The sequence below is a fragment of the Chenopodium album genome, chromosome 8, assembly GCF_948465745.1.
Source record: "Chenopodium album chromosome 8, dcCheAlbu1.1, whole genome shotgun sequence".
In the NCBI taxonomy this organism is placed as follows: domain Eukaryota; kingdom Viridiplantae; phylum Streptophyta; class Magnoliopsida; order Caryophyllales; family Amaranthaceae; genus Chenopodium; species Chenopodium album.
In genome coordinates this window covers 16,943,746-16,967,452 of record NC_137841.1, presented here as the reverse complement: position 1 = coordinate 16,967,452, position 23,707 = coordinate 16,943,746, and the positions used below count along the sequence as shown (strand labels likewise).

Below are 23,707 nucleotides of genomic sequence, written 5' to 3'. Positions count from 1 at the left end.
ATTCCCTGTTATAGCACGGTAGACAAAAGTAATGTTGTCTTGGGGTGGTTCAATTGGTCTATCGGCTTTCAATTCAAACAATTTTCCAAAATCTTTCAAGGACAATCTAATATCATTATTAAACAATCGAAATTGAACATGAGAGATTAGAGCATTTGATTTTATGACATTAAAACTAGAAATGAATTCTAAAGTCAAATAATCATAAGTATCATAGTGTAAATTGAACAAACCACTCATGCCAATTCCTTTGAATAGTTTTTCAACATGTTTATCAATTTCTAGTCTAGAAAGCGTAGGATGGTGAATAAAACGGGTAGGAATTACCTGCCGTGTGATGAGGTTGAGCATCCTCTGCTTTTGCTCTTGGGTGGTGATGACCACCCTCTCCCACCCCGGAATTTGCAGCTCCTGGTCAATGCTAGGTGCTTGTTGCCTCGATCCTTCACCCCTAACAGTTTTAAACCTCTTGAAAGCCATTTTAATGTGAAAATAGTAGGAATTGAAGCTTTCTCACTCTTAGGGTTTGAGAAGAAATTGAGAGAAAGTGTTGAAAATTTAGTGTAGATTGTAGAGGAAGATGAGAGGAGTTGGAAAATGTAAGAATTTTTAAGTTTGGATGGAAGAATTGGGGGAGATCTTGGAATGAAGTGTGAGTTGAAGGTTTGGAAATGGAGGTTTTAGAGAGAGAAAGTGAAATGAAGAAGATGAAATAAGGGGAAAGTGAAGAAAGAGAGAAGAGAAAAGAAAATAAAGGGGGGACGGGTTGTAGGCGCGCCCGATCGGGCGAATGGGGAAATTTCCAGAATGCAAGTTGCGCGCCCGATCGGGCGCGAACGCGAACATATTAATTCGCCCTTTGCTCGCCCGATCAGGCGAGCTTCGCCCGATATTTCGTTTCTTCTCACTCGATTTGCGCCCGATCGGGCGACCTCACCCGATCGGGCAAAAAGAGAACTCGTTTCCAGCTCTCCTCTCGCGCCCGATCGGGTGAAATTAGCCTCGAAAACAGCTTTGCTTGCGCGCCCGATCGGGCAGAAACGCCCAATCGGGCGAATTTTTCTCCGATTTTTACCTCACTTGCGTGCCCGATTGGGCGAGCCTCGCCCGATCGGGCCCGTACCAAGCCCTGGAGTTTCTCCGATTTCTTTTCTTCTTCAAATTTTTCTAAGTCTTTTTACCTATCAAATTCATACCTGTACAACAACACTTTAAAAATGGTAAAATATCACTCTCCTCACCTTTCTAAAATAAAAATAAAATAAGAGAGAAGGAAAACTAAACTAGAAAGCATGAAATACGGGTTGCCTCCCGCAAAGCGCCGGTTTATATAGGTCCCGCACGACCTACTTACCAAGTACAATTCCTAGGACCCTTTACCTAACGCTTGATCGGGTGGTTTCTCACCCAGTCTAGCGATGTTTAGGCTGCGATGCGGCTTCCTGACATAACCTGTGGGGTGCCAAGTCGCCTTATCTGGCGGATCCTCCTTGACTTGGACTGGGGGATCTTCAATGCTACGCACTAAAAACCCTTCTTTGATCGAATGTTGCTTCAAATTGTTATTGCGTTCAACTCTTGCAACTTGATCTGGCGGAACACTTACCGTAGGCTTGAGTCGCACAACTTGCTCGATCAGTTCCACTTGTTCATCCTCCAAGCCAAGACCAACATTGTAGAGTGCTCTTTCTATTGCATCGACTTCCTTCTACCATTTGTCTATCTCATCTGAAAAGGACGCAACACAAGATACTGCCTCCAAGGGATCTTTTTCAAGAGCTTGGGGCTTGTTAGAATAATGTACAACCACATTAACACTGAAACATTTCTCCTCAGTCATGGAGCTTTTGGGGGCATTATACAGATTAAAAACAACTTTATCGTCCCCTACTGATAGTGTTAACTTACCACTTTTTACATCTATGACTGCTCCTGCAGTGTTAAGGAATGGTCTACCCAAGATAATTGGGGTTTGCGTATCCTCAGCCATATCAAGAACAACAAAATCCACAGGTATATAAATTTTACCTACTCTGACGGGGACATCCTCTAAAACACCTAAGGGGTATTTAAAAGAACGGTCGGCCATTTGTAGAGTTATATTGGTAGCTTTTAATTTACCCATATTCAACTTAGAACACACAGATAATGGCATGACGCTAACACTAGCACCCAAATCACATAATGCATTATCAATCAAGAGATTGCCAATATGACAAGGGATAGAAAAACTACCCGGATCTTTTAATTTAGGTGGAGACTTATTTTGAAGTACAACACTACATTCTGCAGTGAAAGCTACTGTCTCTACCTCACTAATAGACCTTTTTCTCGTCAAAATTTCTTTCATAAATTTTGCATATGAGGGGATTTGTGTGATCAATTCAGTAAAGGGGACTGTTACCTTCAGATCTTTAACCACCTCCAGGAACTTACCAAACTGCTTATCCAAGTTTATCTTCAATTGACGATTGGGGAAAGGGAGTTTGATGATTGGCTTTTGAGCATTCTTATCTTTGTCTGGAGTAGCCACCTTTTCTGGAGTTTTACCCTGCAATGTAGAATTAGATATGTTAGTATTATCTTTTAGCCCTGCAGGGCTATCAACTACATTGTTTGGTTTAATGGAATCAAGATTAGCATTATTTAATAAAATAGGTTCATCAACTCTGGGCATAGAGGGCCCTTCATAGTTTGAACCACTCCTTAGAGTAATTGCAAATGCTTGATCCGTAGGCCTAGTCCGCTGTGCCGGCAGGGCTCCCTATTGGCGTGCTTGTAGAGTAGCGGAGAGTTGCGCAATTTGATTATCTACAATTTTATTATGCGCTAGAATTTGATCAATTGTCGCATCCCTGCTCTCCATGTGCTTTTGCATATTGACCAACATTGCTCTAATTTCCCCCAAAGAAGGGTCGGAAGATGAGGGGGGTTGTTGTGGTTGATTCTTATGGCTAGCATTGGGGTGATAATATTTCTGCTGCTGTTGCTGTGGCACCTGTGGTTCTTGTGGTGGTGGATTTTGAACGTTAGTGCTCCAGTAGGAAAGGTATGGATGATTCCGATACCCAGGATTGTAAGTGTTGGAGTATGGGTTATTCTGCCTATAAGCTTGGAAGGCATTAACTTGCTCCACGGAACTCCTGCAATCCTTCTCCCAATGACCTACAATACCACAATTTTCACAGATAGCCTCCTTAGAATTATTATTAATTGCAGAAACATTAGCTACATTAGCAGTGCTCAAATTATCTAATTTTTGGCAAATAGAGGTCAGTTGAGCTTGCAAAAAGGATACAGAGTCGACACTATGTTTCCCCTTGTTGGCAAATCCTCTGGGATTCCCATATTGGGAATTGTGTATCGCCATATCTTCAATAATCTGACCTGCATCATCAACATTAAGATTCATAAATCTCCCACTAGCTGCAGAGTCTAAAATTATTCTCGAAGAATTTCCAATGCCGTTATAAAAGGCTGGATTAAGTGCCATTGTGCTAAATTATGGTGAGGGCATTCTCTTTGTAAGTCCTTGAACCTCTCCCAAGCCTCATATAAAGACTCATCGGCTTCTTGGGCAAAGTTCTGAATCGCACTTCGTAGTATTGCTGTTCTCTCTGCAGGATAATACTTGTTATAGAAATTTAAAACAAGAGTTTCCCAGTCAGTTATACCAAGTGTAGTTCTATTTAAGCCATTGAACCACAATTTAGCTTTTCCAGTTAAAGAAAAGGGAAAGAGAATCTCCCTGATTTGGTCTTGAGTGACCCCGACTTGCCTTATGGTGTTGCAATATTGACAATAGTCGGCAATGTGAAGATTCGGGTCTTCACCATTTGCTCCACTGAATTGCTTCCTCTCTATCATCGTTATAAATTGAGGTTTAATTTCGAATTGAACCCCATCAAGAGCCGGAGTAGGGGTGAGATGTGGAAAATCCGTAAGCTTTGGTTGTGAATAATCACTAAGCTTCTTTGGAGCCGCCATCTCTGATTCTGTGTCTGATGATACCTCTAAATCGCTAGAATCAGTTGGAGGATCGCGGTGATTATTGTTAGTATCACCAGAATCCACCAGGATTTGCTTGTAGAAGTTTTTCTGTCTATGGAAGGAACGTTCGATCTCAGGATCGAAAGGGATGTAACCTGATCTGTAACACCTGGGCATAAACAAAAACAAGAAGCAAATATGAGATTTGTCTCAGAGAACTAACGCTCTCTGAGACAAAAGAGAAATAATCTAGACTACAAAAACAATCAGAAATAAAAATAAAACCGTTTCCCCGGAAACGGTGCCAAATTTTGACAGGGTAGGGTCGATCTCCACAAGGAAACAAGTCTTTTTACTCCTAATTAATTATTATAATCTAAATTATCTAAGTAACCAATATTTATAATTGAATATGAAACTAAACTACAAAGAATATGAATAGGGAGAAAACAATATATAAAAGGATCTAGGGCATAGGTTCACCAATAAATAATACTCCAGGGTAAAACATAGTAATCAATCATTGACATTGCATAAATAACATGATTAACAGGCTCTCGCAATTTATTAATCAACATAGATCTAACAGGATCTCGCAATTTACTAGATCTAAGTTCTTATTGAAAATAGCCTTTAATATCAAATTAACATCTGCTCGATTCATCAATTTAATATTGCTATACTTTTACAAGCCGCAATTGTAAAACATTAAAACAATCCAATAAGAAATTATCATGCAATACCAATAATCAATAATAGTCAATCATCAATGCATCAATTAACCAGATTGTAAAGGGCTCTCGCTACGTATTACAATCACACAATTAATTTACCGGTATTAAATCTCATCTCTCGAATCTTGACTTAACCATTTATAAATTAACTTGCCTATTGAAACTAGACCTAAACATCAATTCTCATTCTCGAATCTTGAATCAATATTGTCAAACTCATGCATAAAAGATTGGCCTAATCTAGTCACAGAGCATTAAGTCAATCAATAGGAAATTAATCTAGCATTGATAATCAACAACAATAATTTACCCCTTCATATTGTTTATTAGATCCCCATAAACCCTAGAAATTAAACTACTCACACATATTAAAAACTAAACTAATCAAAGTAATAAAATAAATCATGATGGAAGGAATAAAATAAATAAGATCAAAGGAAGAGAAATCGTTACCAAAATAATCTGGAATTCATGAAAGAATTAAGAACAAAAGTTTAGAGAGAATTTAAGAGAGAGAAAACTAAGTAGAGAGAGAAAGTCTAAGAGAGAAGATAGATTAAGAGAAGAAGAAGAGAGCTCCCCCTTAAGCCTCCTAAAAACGTACTTAAACAAAACTAAAAACTACTCCTAATTAGAAACTAATTGCTCGTCAAAAGACCCTTCCATAAACACGCGCCCGATCGGGCTAGAGGCCGCCCGATCGGGCCCGCCTTTTTCCTCGCACAGGTCTTCTCACAGCACCGCCCGATCGTGCTAAGCCTCGCACGATCGGGCGCGCCTGGCTTGCTGCGCATCTTGCCCTTGCGTGCATCCGCCCGATCGGGTCTATGCTTGCCCGATCGGGCCCGGTCTTCTCCTTCGAGGCTTGGACTTCGATTGGGCTAGATTTCTCGGCCCAATCCATATTTCCTCTCGGGTCTCGAATACATGGCCCAAATGCCTCGTGATCCAAATCACCGAGCCCTTAGTCACCGGCTCGATGGCTCTAGCCGGCCTTGGGCTCCAAAAATGGTCGTGTTCTTCTAGTTTCCGTAGTTGATCCAATAAGGCCCGGGAAAATGCTCCAAGAGTGCAATTTCCTGTAAAATATAACTAAAACTACGAAAACACTAGAACACATAAATTAGTAATAAAAGTGGCCCGAAAGAGCCAAAAATACTACTAATAACGACCAAGAGACGGGGGTAAAACACTATATAAAATGGACATATCACACATATTAAAAACTAAACTAATCAAAGTAATAAAATAAATCATGATGAAAGGAATAAAATAAACAACTAAGATTAAGGGAAGAAGAATCGTTACCAAAATAAATCTGGAATTAAGAGAAGAATTAAGAACAAAGGTTTTAAGAGAAAAGAAATCTAAGAGAATAATTAAGAGAGTAAAGAAAAGTGAAGAGAGAAGAAGAAGAGATCCTAAAATCGTATTACGGAGGAGTATTTATACTCCGTACAAAATCCTAAACTAAAACAAATTAAAACGACGTTAATCGTCTCCTAAGAAATACACGCGCCCGATCGGGCGAGGCACCGCCCGATCGGGCGCGCCTTTTTGCCTCTAATACTAATCTCGCGCCCGGCCGGGCGCGTCACCGGGCGCCGGCCTTAGCTTCTCCCGCCCGGCCGGGCGCGCCTCTGGGCGCCAGCCTCTTTGGCCGGGCGGCTCATTTGGGCCACTATTTGGACTTCGATTAGGCTCCAATTCTTCGGGCCAATCTGGGTTTCCTCTTTGGGTCTTGAATATTCGGTCCAATTGCCCCGGTATCACCTATACTGAGCCCTTAATCACCGGTTCGATGGCTCTAACCGGCCCTGGGCTATAAAATCTGGTCGTGTTTCTCCAATGCTCGTGATTGCTCCAAAATATCTCGGGAAAATACTCCAAAAGCATAAATCCCTGCAAAAGTCAACCAAATCTACGAAAACACTTGAAAACCCCAATTAGTAATAAAAGTGGCTCTAAAGAGCCAAAAACACTACTAATTATGACCAAGGGACGGGGGTAAAATACTATATAAAATAGACACATCAAACTCCCCCAAGCCAAACCTTTGCTTGTCCCTAAGCAAAGATCTCATCAATGAATCAATAAGTATGCTTCACCCCAAAAGCAAAAATCAAGCACGAACGATCCAGGGTAAATCAAATAAACACGCTTCAGAGTCAACCAATCAAATGCATCCAATTACCTTTCGTCCCTAACAATTGTCAAACAGAGCAAACCACAAGAGCATATAGAATTCAAGACTAGTGCTCACACACTCAACTCTCATTTATGTGGCGAGTAAAATATGTACTCGATCGCTCTCCATCCAACCCCTTTATGTGAACAATGCCCTCCCAACTCACACTCTCGTGTGTATAAAACAATGAACGCTCAATCCTACTAGTCGACTCGAAATATGCCAAATCATAACTTGCATTGATAAATAACACTTTCACATTCATACAATTCTATGCACAAAGGTCAGAAGGTCTTTAAAGCTTGTAATGTAAGGCTAGGGTAAAGGTAGGATAAATTTGGGATTATGTGAGAGAAAAGCTATGCTTAAAGGAGCCATATCCTAATAAAACCCATGATAAAAAATAAATAATGATCAACATCTCCTACATAACCAACTCTAACATCAACCAAATAAACTCCAATCATAATAAATAATCCCAACACTTACAATTTCACTCATAAGATATAATAATGGAGAAGTAGAGTGAATAAACAAACTTATTTTCAAACTTTAAATTTTTACATTGAGGCTCAAAATTATTTTCCTTTTGATCAACCTCCAACTAGAACATTTGTACATTTTTTTTTCCGAAGTTCACTTATTTTTTCACATTTTTTTTTCCTTTGAACTTCTCTTTTTTTCATAATATCATGCTTTATTTTTTTCAAGAAAATATAACTCTCAAACTCATCAAAAATAAACATGAATAACAACAAAACAACTTCTCAAAACCCCACCCAAATTGTGCTAATAATAAGCACACTACAAACTCCCTCGCCTCACTCACTAATAGCTCCCCCAAGCCAAGCTTGGGACTAGTAACCAATGGGGAAAAATAGGCTTGTAATGTGGCTAATAAACAACAAAAGGTCAAGGCAACAACATGGGTAGCAAGAAGGGAACAAATGTATCTACAATCATCTGGAGGCTACCTAAAAGAACAAATGCCTTCGTCCTCCACAATGTGCATAATAATGAATCATATAAATATTACTAATAGTTGCAAACCAATACTCAAATTCATTGACATACCAGGAACTATGGAACTATCACACATTCCTTACCAAATCAACTAGTCAAGCACTATATTCACAAGTAGTTGGACAAAATTGACGCATGTTAAGGTTTCAAGGCAATCTAACATCAAATCATGATCAACTAATCTAAAATGCCTATCATCAAATACCAAGAATCAAAACAATCTTTCAAGTAAGGGGCACAGGGAAGCATAATTTATAATTCATTGGAACGTATTTTTGGATTTTTTTATTTTTCAATTTTTTTGTATTTTTTATATAAAGAAAGCAATAAAACTAACCTAGAAAGCAAGAAAACTAACCTAAGAAAACAAAACACACCAAAAATAAAAGAAAAGAGAAAGAAAAAATACCAAACCAAAATCTCCCCCAAGCCAGAATCAGACAATGTCCTCATTGGCTCGGAAACTAGCCCAACATAGCTAGTCCTCATCATCCTCATCCATCAAGCCGAAACCCGCACCTCCACTGCCACCTGCACCACCTGCACCAGAAGAGCTACCACCAAAATAATCAGCGTGAAAACTCCCCCCCGCCGGTCCCCCGAAAGGAATGTCCTGCCCGTACCCGAAAAAAGAAGAATAGTCAGTGTAAATACCACGGGCAGTGGGATCCCTATCGTATCCCTGGGGTGGAGGCTGAAACCAGTCAGGGTGAATAGCGTCGTCGGGAATGTTGCCCCGACGAGCATAATCATCGTACATAGGGTAGAGAGCTCTACCCTGGTTCCTCTTTAGGTACCCTAACCTCTGGTCTAAGGAGCCTACCATCCTCCTAAGGTCAGTATGTGAATGCTCGATACGTCCTAAGGCCTGACCTATACTCTGAAGATCCCAAACTGGGTCAGAGTCAACATGAGGGACGGAATGGGACATACGAGGTGGAGAGAAAGCCACCTCGGGCTGAGGCTGAGGTGGTGGTGCCTGCCCCCTAGCGTTGGCAACTAAAGCATCATAAGTGTAAGAAAGTTGCCCTGGGGGAAAGGCGGTCAAGTCAGGACTGGGTAGGGGAAAAATGGGCAAAGGTTGCTCGTTCCCAGTCCGAATACACCAAAATGGTGTCTGCTCGCTATCCGGTCTAACCCACCCCACATCCTCAAAATACCTAGCAATCATGTAGGTATCTGGTCCACAGTTAGTCAGCTGGTGGGGTCCGTCTACTACAAAACCGGCCTTTTTCACCGCTATTCGAGTGATAAGGCCACCTAAACGGATAGGGGACTTGGAAGTGGTGCTGGCTGTGGCATGCCTACTCAAATGGTGAACTATAAACCTACCTATGTTCAATTTCCCGTACCCGTATACATAGTGTCCTATGACAGCGTTCGTTAGTTTGAGCGTTATGAGGCTCGGCCCTACCTAAAAAACACAAACCTGCAAATCTTTGCCAGATTTTTGGGACAGGGTGGTGAATAGGTTTGGTACTAGCATGTTGGGGGTCGGGGGCAGGTAAACCAGTCAAAGCATAATATAAGTCACCCATTTTATAGTCTGCATGCCACTGGTGAGATAATTCAGAATTTAATTCAAAAATTTTACAAAATTCAACAAAAGTTAAACTAATATTTCTATTATTTAACCTGAAAAATAAATTAGGCCCATTCCTACTACTAACAACATGAAAAGTGGACAGGAATTCACAGGTAAGTTCTCGGTATGTAGGATAGTGCATGTCAACAAATTTTCTCATGCCAATGTCATTCAAAAATCGTTTAACAAAATCATACAAACCAAATGATTCTAAGGTAGGGCGGTGTAACCACCGAGAAGGAATTACCTCACGACCGACCAAATGCTCTAGCCGTTCCTTTTGTTCCCGGCTCACAATCCGGATCGTCGGCCAATACGGGAGTTGCAAGTCCGGGTCGTATTCCTCCCTCGAATTGGAGCTCCTACCAAAAATGGACCTAGCCCTCTTTGATGCCATGTTCAAGAAATGGGTTTGAAAATTTATTGAATTAAAACTGAAAAATTTTTATATGAGAGTGAAGAGGATGAAGAGAGGATCACAAATATGTAAAGAGTTTTGAATTTGGATAAGAAATGGAGGAGAAATCTTAGAGAGAAGGTAGAGAAAATTTGAGTTTTAGAGAGAGAAAGTAATGGAGGAAAGAAGAAATGGAGAAAGAAAGAAGAAGTAGGGGGGGAGGAACCACTCGCGCCCGGTCGGGCGGTGGGTCGCCCGGTCGGGCGACCCGAATAATTTTCCTTGCTGATACTCGCGCCCGGTCGGGCGGCCTTCGCCCGGTCGGGCGATTTGATTTGCTTATGTTCGCGCTCGGTCGGGCGCCACTCGCCCGGTTGGGCGATCTGCCAACCTGAATTTCTTCTAGCTCTCGCGCCCGGTCGGGCGCCATTCGCCCGATCGGGCGATCTTTAGGCCAAAAATTTCACCCTTCTCGCGCCCGATCGGGCGGACAAATTAGTTCGTAAACGTCAAGTGTCGCGCCCGATCAGGCGCCACTCGCCCGGTCGGGCGAAATTTCTTATTTTTAGATCCTTGCTCTCTCGCCCGATCGGGCGAGCTTCGCCCGGTCGGGCCCGAGACTAAATCGGCGAAATATTAATTTTCTTCTTTTCTCCAAAATATGGCTAACTCTTTTTCCTCAAACCTGTACAAACACTCATAGAACTCGTTAAATTCCCTCATCTCTCCTCTCATAAGAAAAAGAGAAGAAAAACTGGTCTAAAAAGCATTAAAAATACGGGTTGCCTCCCGCAAAGCGCTGGTTTATCTAGGTCCCGCACGACCTTCTTACCAAGTACAATTTCTAGGACCCTTGGCCTAACGCTTGATCGGGTGGTTTCTCACCCGGTCTAGCGATGTTTAAGCTGCGATGCGGCTTCCTGACATAACCTGTGGGACGCCAAGTCGCCTTATCTGGTGGATCCTCCTTGACTTGGACTGGGGAATCTTCAATGCTACGCACTAAAACCCCTTTTTCGATCGAATGTTGCTTCAAATTGTCATTGCGCTCAACACTTGCAACTCGATCTGGCTGAACACTTACCGTAGGCTCGATTCCCACAACTTGCTCGATCGGTTCCACTTGTTCATCCTCGAAACCAAGACCAACATTGTAGAGTGCTCTTTCTATTGCATCGACTTCCTTCTGCTATTTGTCTATCTCATCTAAAAAAGATGCAACACAAGATACCGCCTCCAATGGATCTTTTTCAAGAGCTTGGGGCTTGTTAGAATAATTTACAACCACATTAACACTGAAACATTTCTCCTCAGTCATGGAGCTTTTAGGGGCATTATTCAGATTAAAAACAACTTTATCGTCCCCTACTGATAGTGTTAGATTACCACTTCTTACATCTATGACTGCTCCTGCAGTGTTAAGGAATGGTCTACCCAAAATAATTGGGGTTTGCATATCCTCAGCCATATCAAGAACAACAAAATCTACAGGTATATAAAATTTACCTACTCTAACGAGGACATCCTCTAAAACACCTAAGGGGTATTTGAAAGAACGATCGGCCATTTGTAGAGATATATTGGTAGCTTTTAACTTACCCATATTCAACTTGGAGCACACAAATAATGGCATGACGCTAACACTAGCACCCAAATCACATAATGCATTATCAATCAAGAGATTGCCAATATGACAAGGGATAGAAAAACTACCCGGATCTTTTAATTTAGGTGGAGACTTATTTTGAAGTAAGGCACTACACTCTGCAGTGAAAGCTATTGTCTCTACCTCACTAATAGACCTTTTTCTCGTCAATATTTCTTTCATAAATTTTGCATAAGAGGGGATTTGTGTTATTAATTCAGTAAAGGGAACTGTTACCTTCAAATCTTTTACCACCTCCAGGAACTTACCAAACTGCTTATCCAAGTTTGTCTTCAATTGACGATTGGGGAAAGGAAGTTTGATAATTGGCTTTGGAGCATTCTTATTCTTGTCCGGAGTAGCCACCTTCTCTAGAGTTTTACCCTGCAATGTAGAATTAGAGATGTTAGTATTATTCTTTAGCCCCCAGGGCTATCAACTACATTGTTTGGTTTAATGGAATCAAGATTAGCATTATTTGATAAAACAGGTTCATCAACTCTGGGCATAGAGGGCCCTTCATAGTTCGAACCACTCCTTAGAGTAATTGCAAATGCTTGATCCGTAGGCCTTGTAGGCTGTGCCGGCAAGGCTCCTTGTTGGCGGGCTTGTAGAGTAGCGGAGAGTTGCGCAATTTGATTATCTACAATTTTATTATGCGCTAGAATTTGATCAATTGTCGCATCTCTGCTCTCCATGTGCTTTTGCATATTGACCAACATTGCTCTAATTTCCGCCAGAGAAGGGTCGGAAGATGAGGAGGGTTGTTGTGGCTGGTTCTTCTGGCTAGCATTGGGATGATAATATTTCTGCTGCTGTTGCTGCGGCGCCTGTGGTTCTTGTGGTGGTGAATTTTGAACATTGGAGCTCCGGTAGGAAAGGTATGGATGATTCCGATACCCAGGATTGTAAGTGTTGGAGTATGGGTTATTCTGCCTATAAGCTTGGAAGGCATTAACTTGCTCCACGGAACTCCTGCAATCCTGCTCTCAATGACCTACAATACCACAACTTTCACAGAAAGCCTCATTAGAATTATTATTAATCGCAGAAAAATTAGCTACATTAGCAGTACTCAGATTATCTAATTTTTGGCAAATAGAGGTTAATTGAGCTTGCAAAAAGGATACCGAGTCGACACTATGCTTCCCCTTGTTAGCAAATCCTCTGGGATTCCCATATTGGGAATTGTGTATCACTATATCTTCAATAACCTGACCTGCATCATCAACATTAAGATTCATAAATCTCCCACTAGCTGCAGAGTCTAAAATTATTCCAGAGGAATTTCCAATGCCGTTATAAAAGGCTTGGATTAATTGCCATTGTGCTAAATCATGGTGAGGGCATTCTCTTTGTAAGTCCTTGAACCTCTCCCAAGCCTCATATAAAGACTCATCGGCTTCTTGGGCAAAGTTCTGAATCGCACTCCATAGTACTGCTGTTCTCTCTGCAGGATAATACTTGTTATAAAAATTCAACACAAGAGTTTCCCAGTCAGTTATACCAAGTGTAGTTCTATTTAAGCCATTAAACCACAATTTAGCTTTTCCAGTTAGAGAGAAGGGAAAGAGAATATCTCTGATTTGGTCTTGAGTGACCCCGGCTTGCCTGATGGTGTTGCAATATTGACAATAGTCGGAAATGTGAAGATTCGGGTCTTCACCCTTGGCTCCACTGAATTGCTTCCTCTCTATCATCGTTATAAATTGAGGTTTGATTTCGAATTGAACCCCATCAAGAGCCGGAGTAGGGGTGAGATGTGGAAAATCCGTAAGCTTTGGTTGTGAATAATCACTAAGCTTCTTTGGAGCCGTCATCTCTGATTCTGCGTCTGATGATGCCTCTAAATCGCTAGAATCAGTTGGAGGATCGCGGTGATTATATTTATTATCACCAGAATCCGCCAGGATTTGCTTGTAGAGATTTTTCTGTTTATGGAAGGAACGTTCGATCTCAGGATCGAATGGGATATAACCTGATCTGGAACACCTGGGCATAAACAAAAACTAGAAGCAAATGTGAGATTTGTCTCAGAGAACTATATCGCTCTCTGAGACAAAAAGGGAAATAATCTAGACTACAAAAACAATCAGAAATAAAAATAAAACCGTTTCCCCGGCAACGGCGCCAAATTTTGACAGGGTAAAGTCGTATCCCCTAATCAAAAGTAAATACCTAAATCCTCTAACTAAAGTAGATAGGGAAGTAGGATCGATCTCCACAGGGAAACAAGTCTTTTTACTCCTAATTAATTATTATAATCTAAATTATCTAAGTAATTAATATTTATATTTGAGTATGAAACCAAACTACAAAGAATAGGAATAGGGAGAAAACAATATATAAAAGGATCTAGGGCATAGGTTCACCAATAAATAATACTCCAGGGTAAAACATAGTAATCAATCATTGACATTGCATAAATAACATGATTAACAGGCTCTCGCAATTTATTAATCAACATAGATCTAACAGGCTCTCGCAATTTACTAGATCTAAGTTCTTATTGAAAATAGCCTTTAATATCAAATTAACATCTGCTCGATTCATCAATTTAATATTGCTATACTTTTACAAGCCGCAATTGTAAAACATTAAAACAATTCAATAAGAAATTATCATGCAATACCAATAATCAATAATAGTCAATCATCAATGCATCAATTAACCAGATTGTAAAGGGCTTTCGCTACGTATTACAATCACATAATTAATTTACCGGTATTAAATCTCATCTCTCGAATCTCGACTTAAACATTTATAAATTAATCTGCCTATTGAAACTAGACCTAAACATTAATTCTCATCTCTCGAATATTGAATCAATATTGTCAAACTTATGCATAAAAGATAGGCCTAATCTAGTCACAGAGCATTAAATCAATTAATAGGAAATTAATCTAGCATTGATAATTAACAACAACAAATTTCCCCTTCATATTATTTATTAGATCCCCATAAACCCTAGAAATTAAACTACTCACACATATTAAAAACTAAACTAATCAAAGTAATAAAATAAATCATGATGAAAGGAATAAAATAAACAACTAAGATTAAGGGAAGAAGAATCGTTACCAAAATAAATCTGGAATTAAGAGAAGAATTAAGAACAAAGGTTTTAAGAGAATAGAAATCTTAGAGAATAATTAAGAGAGTAAAGAAAAGTGAAGAGAGAAGAAGAAGAGATCCTAAAATCGTATTACGGAGGAGTATTTATACTCCGTACAAAATCCTAAACTAAAACAAATTAAAACGACGTTAATCGTCTCCTAAGAAATACACGCTCTCGATCGGGCGAGGCCCGATCGGGCGCGCCTTTTTGCCTCTAATACTAATCTCGCGCCCGGACGGGTGCGTCACCGGGCGCCAGCCTTAGCTTCTCCCGCCCGGCCGGGCGCGCCTCCGGGCGCCAGCCTCTTTGGCCGGGCGGCTCATTTGGGCCACTATTTGGACTTCGATTAGGCTCCAATTCTTCGAGCCAATCTGGGTTTCCTCTTTGGGTCTTGAATATTCGGTCCAATTGCCCCGGTATCACCTATACTAAGCCCTTAATCACCGGTTCGATGGCTCTAACCGGCCCTGGGTTATAAAATCTGGTCGCGTTTCTCCAATGCTCGTGATTGCTCCAAAATATCTCGGGAAAATACTCCAAAAGCATAAATCCCTGCAAAAGTCAACCAAATCTACGCAAACAATAGAAAACCCCAATTAGTAATAAAAGTGGCTCTAAAGAGCCAAAAACACTACTAATTATGACCAAGGGACGGGGGTAAAAAACTATATAAAATAGACACATCATGTATACAAAGAGGAGTAATATAGTGTTATGTCCCTTTTTGTAGGAGACTTGATTCGGGAATTGTTGTAGTGTAATCGGCTACTTTAAGGGCTTAATTGAGGTACGTTCGCGTACTTAGCATATTTTGGTGATGTAGTATCATGCTAGGCTTGATTTAAATTAATTCCAAGTAGTATCATGCTAAGGTTTATGTTTGGAATTGTGGATTATTGATGTTGGTGTTTGTATTATGAAGCATGATTTAATTGTGATGGTTTATGGATTGGAAAATTTAATTTTGACATGATTATATGGACTACTATTTTATTTATGGCATGTTAGAATGCATGTTTAATTAAACAACATGTTTAATTTGGTTTGGATTATGGAAAAGGAATTTTATTATGATTCATATTATTTTTATTGATGCTATAAGCATGAGAAAGGAGCTATATAAGTGTCTAGGTACTCAAGGAATAAATTGTATGTTGGTACCTTCGTGCACTTAAGGTGTTTTTAACACCGAGGGATAGGATTTGTGGCGCTTTATGTGTTTAAGGGGTCTTTGACACTGAGGTAGTTTTAAAAAGGGTTCAACATTAAATATTATGTGGTCACTAATTATTCAAGAATTAAATTGGCGTGTTTGGTTGATTGAATATTTGTTGATGATTGAATGATTGTGGTTTGAGAGTCATCACCAAGTCTAATAATTTGTAAATAACATAAAGTGAAAGAGATTACGCACCAAAACTCTTCGAACGTATATACCTTGAGTATGAACATATGGGGGGAGTTATGGGGTTTTATATTTGACTATAACTTCTAATGGAGTACAGGATGATGTACATTCCTTTTATTTATTATTATGCGCAGGAATTACGCCACCTATGTGTGGTTTTGATGCTGGCATGGTTAGCTCCTGTGTCAGTAACCTCAATTAATTTGGGGGAGTTAGAGTTGGAAACCCGTTCGATGCGTGATCAATTCTAAATAAATTATTTAGTGTCTAGTTGTAGAGTCTTGTTGGATGTTGTGTGTGTTGTAAACAGGTGCATTGAGGTAAGTGCGTGATGATAGGTGAAAGCATGTTAGTGTGCTTTATTACGCTTATGTACTCAGCCTTGCTGATTGTGTGTGTTTGTGTGTTTTGGCCATGTCTTTATCTTGGACCTATGATGACCCATTTTTAATGGAGAGTAGTGGAGACAAGTAGAGATAAGTTTTTCAGGTATTGAAGCATGTTCACGACGGGGCATGAGTGAAGAGCGAATCATGCTAGTTTCTATCAGTTTACAATGTGTTTTTGTTTTAATTATTTATGCTCTTATTTATATGTGGAGCTAACATCAAGTTTTGGATTTGGTTTGGTTTGGTTTTTAATAAGGGTCTTTAATGGTTCCAAGTTGTAGGTTGATTTTCATTTTACTTCGTTTATTTTGGTTTTAACTTTACTTTCGTTTGGTTAACTTTTCAAGTTGGTTTGTTTTGGAAAGGTTTTAAAAATTAGTCTTCCGCTGTGTATCTTTGATGTTTTCCTTAACCGTTTCCACGGTGGCGATAATGTCTTAGATATTCCTTTTTAAAGTTTTATACAGGGCAAAACAGGTATTTTAAAATAAAGGAATTTCTAGGGTGTTACAAAGTGGTATCTGGGAGCTTTGGTTGAGATTTTATTACCACTAAAGTGAAAAACGTGTTTTAAAATGTTTTGTTTTAAAACTTGGCCAAGTTCTTATTTAATTAAGAAGTTTTAAAAGCGAGTTATTTTATTTTATTTTGATTTTAAGAAGACCAAAATATTTATTTATTTATTTTTATGAGGTCCGAAATTTTTAGTTTGGACATCCAAAATTTTTATGGCAGGTCCGAATTTTTGGCCCTTATTTTTCGAAGGTTATTTTCAAAAATTGTTTTAAAAAGAGGAGTTAAAAATATTTTTAGTTTGTTCAGGTTGCAAGAAAGCAAGGATTAAGGTAAGTATTATGTGTTAAAAGCTTTTAAAAGCATGTTGGTGAGCTTGGGTAGGAAAGAATTCGGGCATATAAGTTAGAAATAATCATGTTCTTGTATGCATTAATATTTAGGTTGTGATGTTTGATCATGTGAATTGATTGATTGGAAGCATGTAATTATGTGATTAGAAATAAATGAAATTGTTTGATTGAACATTGAACCTAAATCATGCAAGAACTGTATTATTTTTATTTTCTTTGGGAAGGGAATTATTTTCTAAGCCTTTTCCTTTAGAGAATGCCGATCTTTCTTAGAAAATATTCCCAAATTGGTACTCTAATTAAGAAAACCAAGGAATATCCATTCGATTATGTCAGGAAATTCGGTCCTATTGCTCACACATGAGAATTGTCTTAGGAGACAAGCACTACAACCTTCCTAATATTGTTTCAGCTATGATAATTCAATGTATTCGAGATGAAACCCCATATCTTGCTGTCAAAGCAAAGTTTTAATTTTTATTTACCTAGGGACATCCCATATTGCTCCAACTATAAAGGTTATGATGGACTGTGGTACCTAGATTACAAATACTTGATTTCTTATCTCGTTAGAGTTGAGAAATACCATTGCGAACGCTTACATATTCTATATCCAAATTATTACTATGATCACCAGTAGGGAATCATCCCCCTTCCACTAGTCATCAATCAGAATATTCCTCTCCACCACAAGGTAATCAAGTAGGAACGAATAGAGGGCAAAAGGAAGGAGAGTTAATGGATGGGAGTAACCATATTATTAATAGTTCCACTATGGAGATCTCGAATCTAAATCCACCCTTAACTCCAATTATAATTGACATTTCATCTAACGATGAAAAAGATGAAGAGTTTATTCAAGTAGAGCAAAATCCAGAGACACCTGAACCAATAAAGGAGGAAGATAACCGTGAATTCGATCCTAGAAGCTACAAACAATCAAAGGACAATGTTCGAAAGGACTAGAATTTTGTAGTTTCATTTCTTTTAGGATTCTTAGTTTCATTTCCACAATTTAATTATTTCAATCTATTGAGTTGTGCAGGTTAATTTAATATATTTCATTTCATTTTCCAGCCCTGCTCTTTCTCAGCAACAAAATTTTATTCATTTTCTTGCCGATTAATTTATTTTACCGTCAAATATTTCATTTCATCTCTAAACCATTCATTTCATATTACTACTCCAATGAGTCACTTCTTACTCAAATATTCCAATAATTCATTTCTAAACTCAAGGGAAACCATGGGAATTTTTTTTTTTATTATGTGATTCTTTATTAAACGTATGGTTGGTTAGCAATCAAAATTTGATTGATCATGCTGCAAAATTTGGGAGTTGTAATTATGCAACCTCAATTTGTTAGCTTAAATTGAATGTGTATATGAAAGGTATAAGTTAGTTAGATGGGTGGCTAACTTGAGAGATAATCATGACCATAATTAATAAAGATCTCTTTAGAGCTAATGAAAAAGGATGAAAGAACGGTGCAGTGATGGTCACGCATAATTATAATTGGCAAGCTTTAAGGCATAACTGATGAGTCTATTTTATATATATTTTTATTCCCCGTCCCACGGTCATATTTGTGCTTATTTGAGCTCTGTGGAGCTATTTTTATTACTAATATACGTTTTCTAGTGTTTTTGTAGAGTTGGTATTATTTTATAGGAATTTGTAGATTTTTGACGATTCCCGAGTCTATTGAGCCACTACAAAGATATTGGAGTCGGATCGTATTTTATGACTGTATATTTTGATACCAAGGCTGAGTTAAAGGAATTTAGTTCGATGATTTAATGAAGAGTTCAAAGGTTTTAATACTATTATTCACGTACCAAATCATTATCATGGACCATGTGAAGAAAGGAAATAAATTGGGTCGAGGTAATTAAGCCCAAATCGAAACCTACGAAACCTGGTAAATGGATAGGCTCGATCTCCTTGGGCCCTACTCTAGATGACCGATTTTAATGCCTTGCACCAAGTTCACACAACTTTTTTCAGTGGAGATTAAAAGTTAAGTTGATTGGAAATCAACTTGTTTTTCCTTCCTTATAAAAGGAGGAAGTACGTAGGTTTTAGAGGAGAAAATTTTATTAATTTTGTTTTAAGTTTGTTAATTTCCTTTCTTAGTTTAGTTTTAGTTTTATTAATTTGTTATTAGTTTTAGTTTAGTTTTCTTTTCTCTTTCTCTCTCTCTCTCCTTTTAATTAAATTCTTAGTCTTACTTTCTCTCTTGTTTCTCTCTCTACAACTCCATCCTTTATTAATTCTCTTTCCTTGATCATCTCTTGTTGAATTGCTTTGTTTAATTTAAATTTAATTATGTGTGAGTAGTTTTATTTCTAGGGTTTGTGGGGATCCATAAATTATATGAAGAGGTAATTTATTGTTGTTGATTATCAATGCTAGATTAATTTCCTATTGATTGATTTAATGCACTGTGACTAGATTTGCGCAGATCTTTTATGCATGAGTTTGACAATATTGATTCGAGATTCGACAGATGAGAATTAATGTTTAGGTCTAATTTCAATAGGCAGGTTAATTTATAAATGGTTAAGTCGAGATTCGAGAGATAAGATTTAATACCGGTAAATTAATTGTGTGATTGTAATACGTAGCGAAAGCCCTTTATGATCTGATTAATGTATGCATTGATGATTGATTATTATGTTTTACCCTGGAATATTATTTATTGGTGAACCTATGCCCTAGGCCTTTTATTCATTGTTTCTCCTCCTACTTTTATTCTTTCCCACTTTTACTCTTAGTAGTTTAGTTTCCTTCGATTATTATATTTTGGTTACTTTATAATCTAGATTATATTAATTAATTAGGAATATAAAGACTCGTTTTTCTGTGGATTCGACCCTACTTCCCTATCTACATTAGTTAGAGGATTTAGGAATTACTTTTGATTAGGGGATACGACTTTACCTTGTCAAAAACTCAGAAAATGGTTGCTTGTCCATGGTTGTTATAAGAAAAGGTATACAAGTCATAATGGATTTGGAAGTAAAGGATTCTCTTTGGCAATAACAACAGTTGGAGTTCATTGAGTTGCATAGGGTACACTTGAGAAGGTGGTGTCTATTAAGGAGGCAGGGATGAACAAGTGAACAAACTTGAAAGAGGATTGGATATGGATTTCAATCGATAAAGTTGTAAAGAGTATGTCGTATTTATATACTCTTGGAAGTAAGTGTTAAGTTTAAGGATGAAGATAGAGGATCAAAACAAGAAAGAAGGTAGGCAAAAGGCCAACAAAATAGCTAAAGAAGCTTTAAAGGAATATTTTAGGAAATGAGAAGAAGTATGAAGCTGGCTTGAGTAACTCTTGAAAATTTAGGAAGTTTGAACTATGAAAACATGGTATACTTGAAAATATTGAGAATATTGAACTATGGATATAAAAATGTCATAAAAGAGAAGAGTTTATGACCAGATTTATGAATTTGATTGAGATGCGTTGATATAATTTAAGTAAGGATTGTCCATGAGGTGATTGAAGTTGAGATTATTTATGAGTCATGAGAATTTATTCAAGGGATGCTAGAAGAGAGATTATGGATTGATTGGAGGATAAATATAAGCAAGGGGAGTATGAAAAAAAAAGGATATAAAGGTTAAGGAACTTGGAAGTATTATAAGGACATCTTTGTGTGTGGAGGAAGAATCAATGTTGGGTTGGAAGATACTATTGTAGGTCATTGAAGATGGTTACATCGCCTTGGTGAGCGAAAGTAATTGTTAAAGAGGAAGGATAAAAGTGTTTGTAAAAGGCCTATGGGGGATTGATTAACGTGACAATGGAAATTAATTATCTTTTGATTTAAAGGGATGATTTGTTTGATTAAATGAAAGGTGCAAATATAATTTCGAGGTTAGACTCGAGGATAGGAACTACTAAGTAAGAATATTTAAAAGAGGAAATTTCGAAATTGGCATTTATGATAGAATTTGGACGGTTGGTGTTTTTATTTTGCCTTTTGGGTTAATGAAGCACCTATGTTTTATATGGACCTAAAGGAATGGAGTATTTTTATTGAAGATATTTTGGTGAATTCTAAGAATGGAAAAGAAAGGACGATGTGAACACTTGGGATAAAGTTATTAATATAAAGAGAAGTAAATGCACGCATAGATTTCCTAAGAGTGAGTTGTGATTGAAAAAAAAACCATTTTGGAAGACCTTGTGATAAAGTATAAAGGCAATTGTCGGTGTGGCAGGGATAGAAACGGTGAATTATGGACTATGTTATAAATTAATTATTTTTTGAGGTTTCAAGTTGGATAATGGTGGTGAAAAGACCTATGATGGATTTTCAAGGATTAGTGACAAGTAGTGAATGCATTAATGGAGAGTAATAAGTGTGGAATAATTTTATATGGAAACATGCATATATGAGTGAAGTGTAGAGTTGAGGTAAACTCTCACACATAAGGATTTGAATGTGTAACAGGGTAATGATAGGAATTAATAAAGGACTATGGGTAAGACATCTAATATTATTGGAAGGGAGGTGATATGGTGGATTGATACATTAGTAATATTTGAAAAAGTAATTGGGAAATAAGGAAATCAATCTCTTCGAAAGCGTTAAAAAAAATGATGAAGGAGACTTGGAAGATGGAGCAACTTGCAAACTTACATCAAATTTGTTGTGAGACTACATGGAGTTCCTGAGAATATCATGTTAGATAAAGATTCCTAGTTTCTTTTAAAATCATAGAAGAAGGTATACATGAGAACTTTGGTAATATATTGGGGACGATTACAACATCCACCCATTGGTATAATAACGAAATAATATTTGACAGGGGAATTTATGCAGAAAACATGTGTATTCAATTTCAGAAAGGATGTAACAAAGTCACTATACAAGCCAGCATTGGCATGGCAACATTTTGAGGTTGGAATAAAAGAACCATGAAAGTTAACTATATCAGGGAACATTAGTGACTGAAGCAGGAAAAGTATCCAAGAATGGATATATTATGAGTGGTGCAAGTTAAACAACAAACAAGGTACAAGTGTTATTGAAAGTGTAACTCATAAGACAAAAGATTAACATTGGAAATAAAGGAATATGAGCCAAAATATATAGAAATATATATGAATTTTCATAGAATTGGTAAAGTGGCGAATAAGTTGGAATATTATCGGACCTTGGTAAGGTATATGGCATGCTAAAAACATTGAATAAAGGCATGAGTTGCAAAGGAAACTATTGAGCGAAACCAATTTGATTAAGAGAAATCTAGAAAAAATCAAGGTTTTGAATATCAAAGTGCTTCATACTTTTACTAGAGGATTGGTAAAAGATAGTATAGATGGAAATTGATTATTTTTGGTATAATGAGTAAGGAATTAACAAGAATTTTGGTTCGCAACAAGGAATGAATACAGAGAAGTATTATGACCTTACCAAGGATCGAATGAGAAAAGATCACCATAATTCTAAAGTTGAGTTAAGTGGAGTTAAAGGGGTGTAACTCGTTTTCTTTAAGGGGGGTAGAGTGCGATAGAATTACGCGCTTTTTCCTTAATTTTGGCATTTTAAAGTGTTTTTTCGTCAGTTTTACACTGATTTAGTTTATAAGTTTGACTATTTTACACACTAAGATGTGTTAGTTTATTACCAAAGTTGATTCTTACACTAATGCTAGTGTGAGTTTGTTAGATAGTCTAATAGTTTACACATTATTTTGTGTAAGTTTGTTAGTAAAGTTCTTATCTTACACATTATTTTGTGTAAGTTGGTCAGTAAGTTGGTTACTTTACACACTAGTTTGTGTGTGAATGAATAGATGAGGTAGAAAGGAAGTATCACAAAAGTGCAGCAACTAAAAGTATTAAGAAAAGTTTTTGAGATTTTAAGTATTTATTTGCCTTTAAACGAGTTTTTAAAGTTTTCGTACCTAAGTTTCGAGGACGAAACTTCTTTTAAGGGGGTTAGACTTTAATACCCCGTATTTTTATGTATTTTTATAAAGTATTTAAGTATTAATAAAATGTACTGTTAAGGGCTCAAGTATTTTAATTAAATATTTTAAAGGGTTAAAGTATTTTAAATATAAGGTTTTATAAATGTAATATATATTTTGGGTCAAACGTTTACTAAATATTGGGCCTTGCTTAAAATATTGTATGTAACCTGGTCCTACATACTCTTATTGGAACAACTCATTTCATTTAAATAAGCTCAACCCTTTATTTGAACCCTTGTGGGTCAAACATCTTATAACTCAAGCTCATTTATTTATTGAGCCCAAACTTAAACCCTATTCCCTACTTTATAAATACCTCTCAAAACCTCAAAATTTTCCCAAACAAAGACATCAAAAGTCAGATTAT

The 23,707-nt window shown here is 37.6% G+C and overlaps 1 non-coding gene and 1 pseudogene across 1 annotated transcript; both read left to right on the top strand.

Moving 5' to 3' along the window:
* Positions 1–3,499: 3,499 nt before the first annotated feature.
* Positions 3,500–3,606, top strand: LOC145556859 (small nucleolar RNA R71). Its single transcript, XR_014091952.1, has one exon. It is a non-coding gene; the product is annotated as a small nucleolar RNA R71 (small nucleolar RNA).
* Positions 3,607–12,894: 9,288 nt separating this feature from the next.
* LOC145556949 (small nucleolar RNA R71) lies at positions 12,895–12,988 on the top strand (annotated as a pseudogene).
* Positions 12,989–23,707: the final 10,719 nt, after the last annotated feature.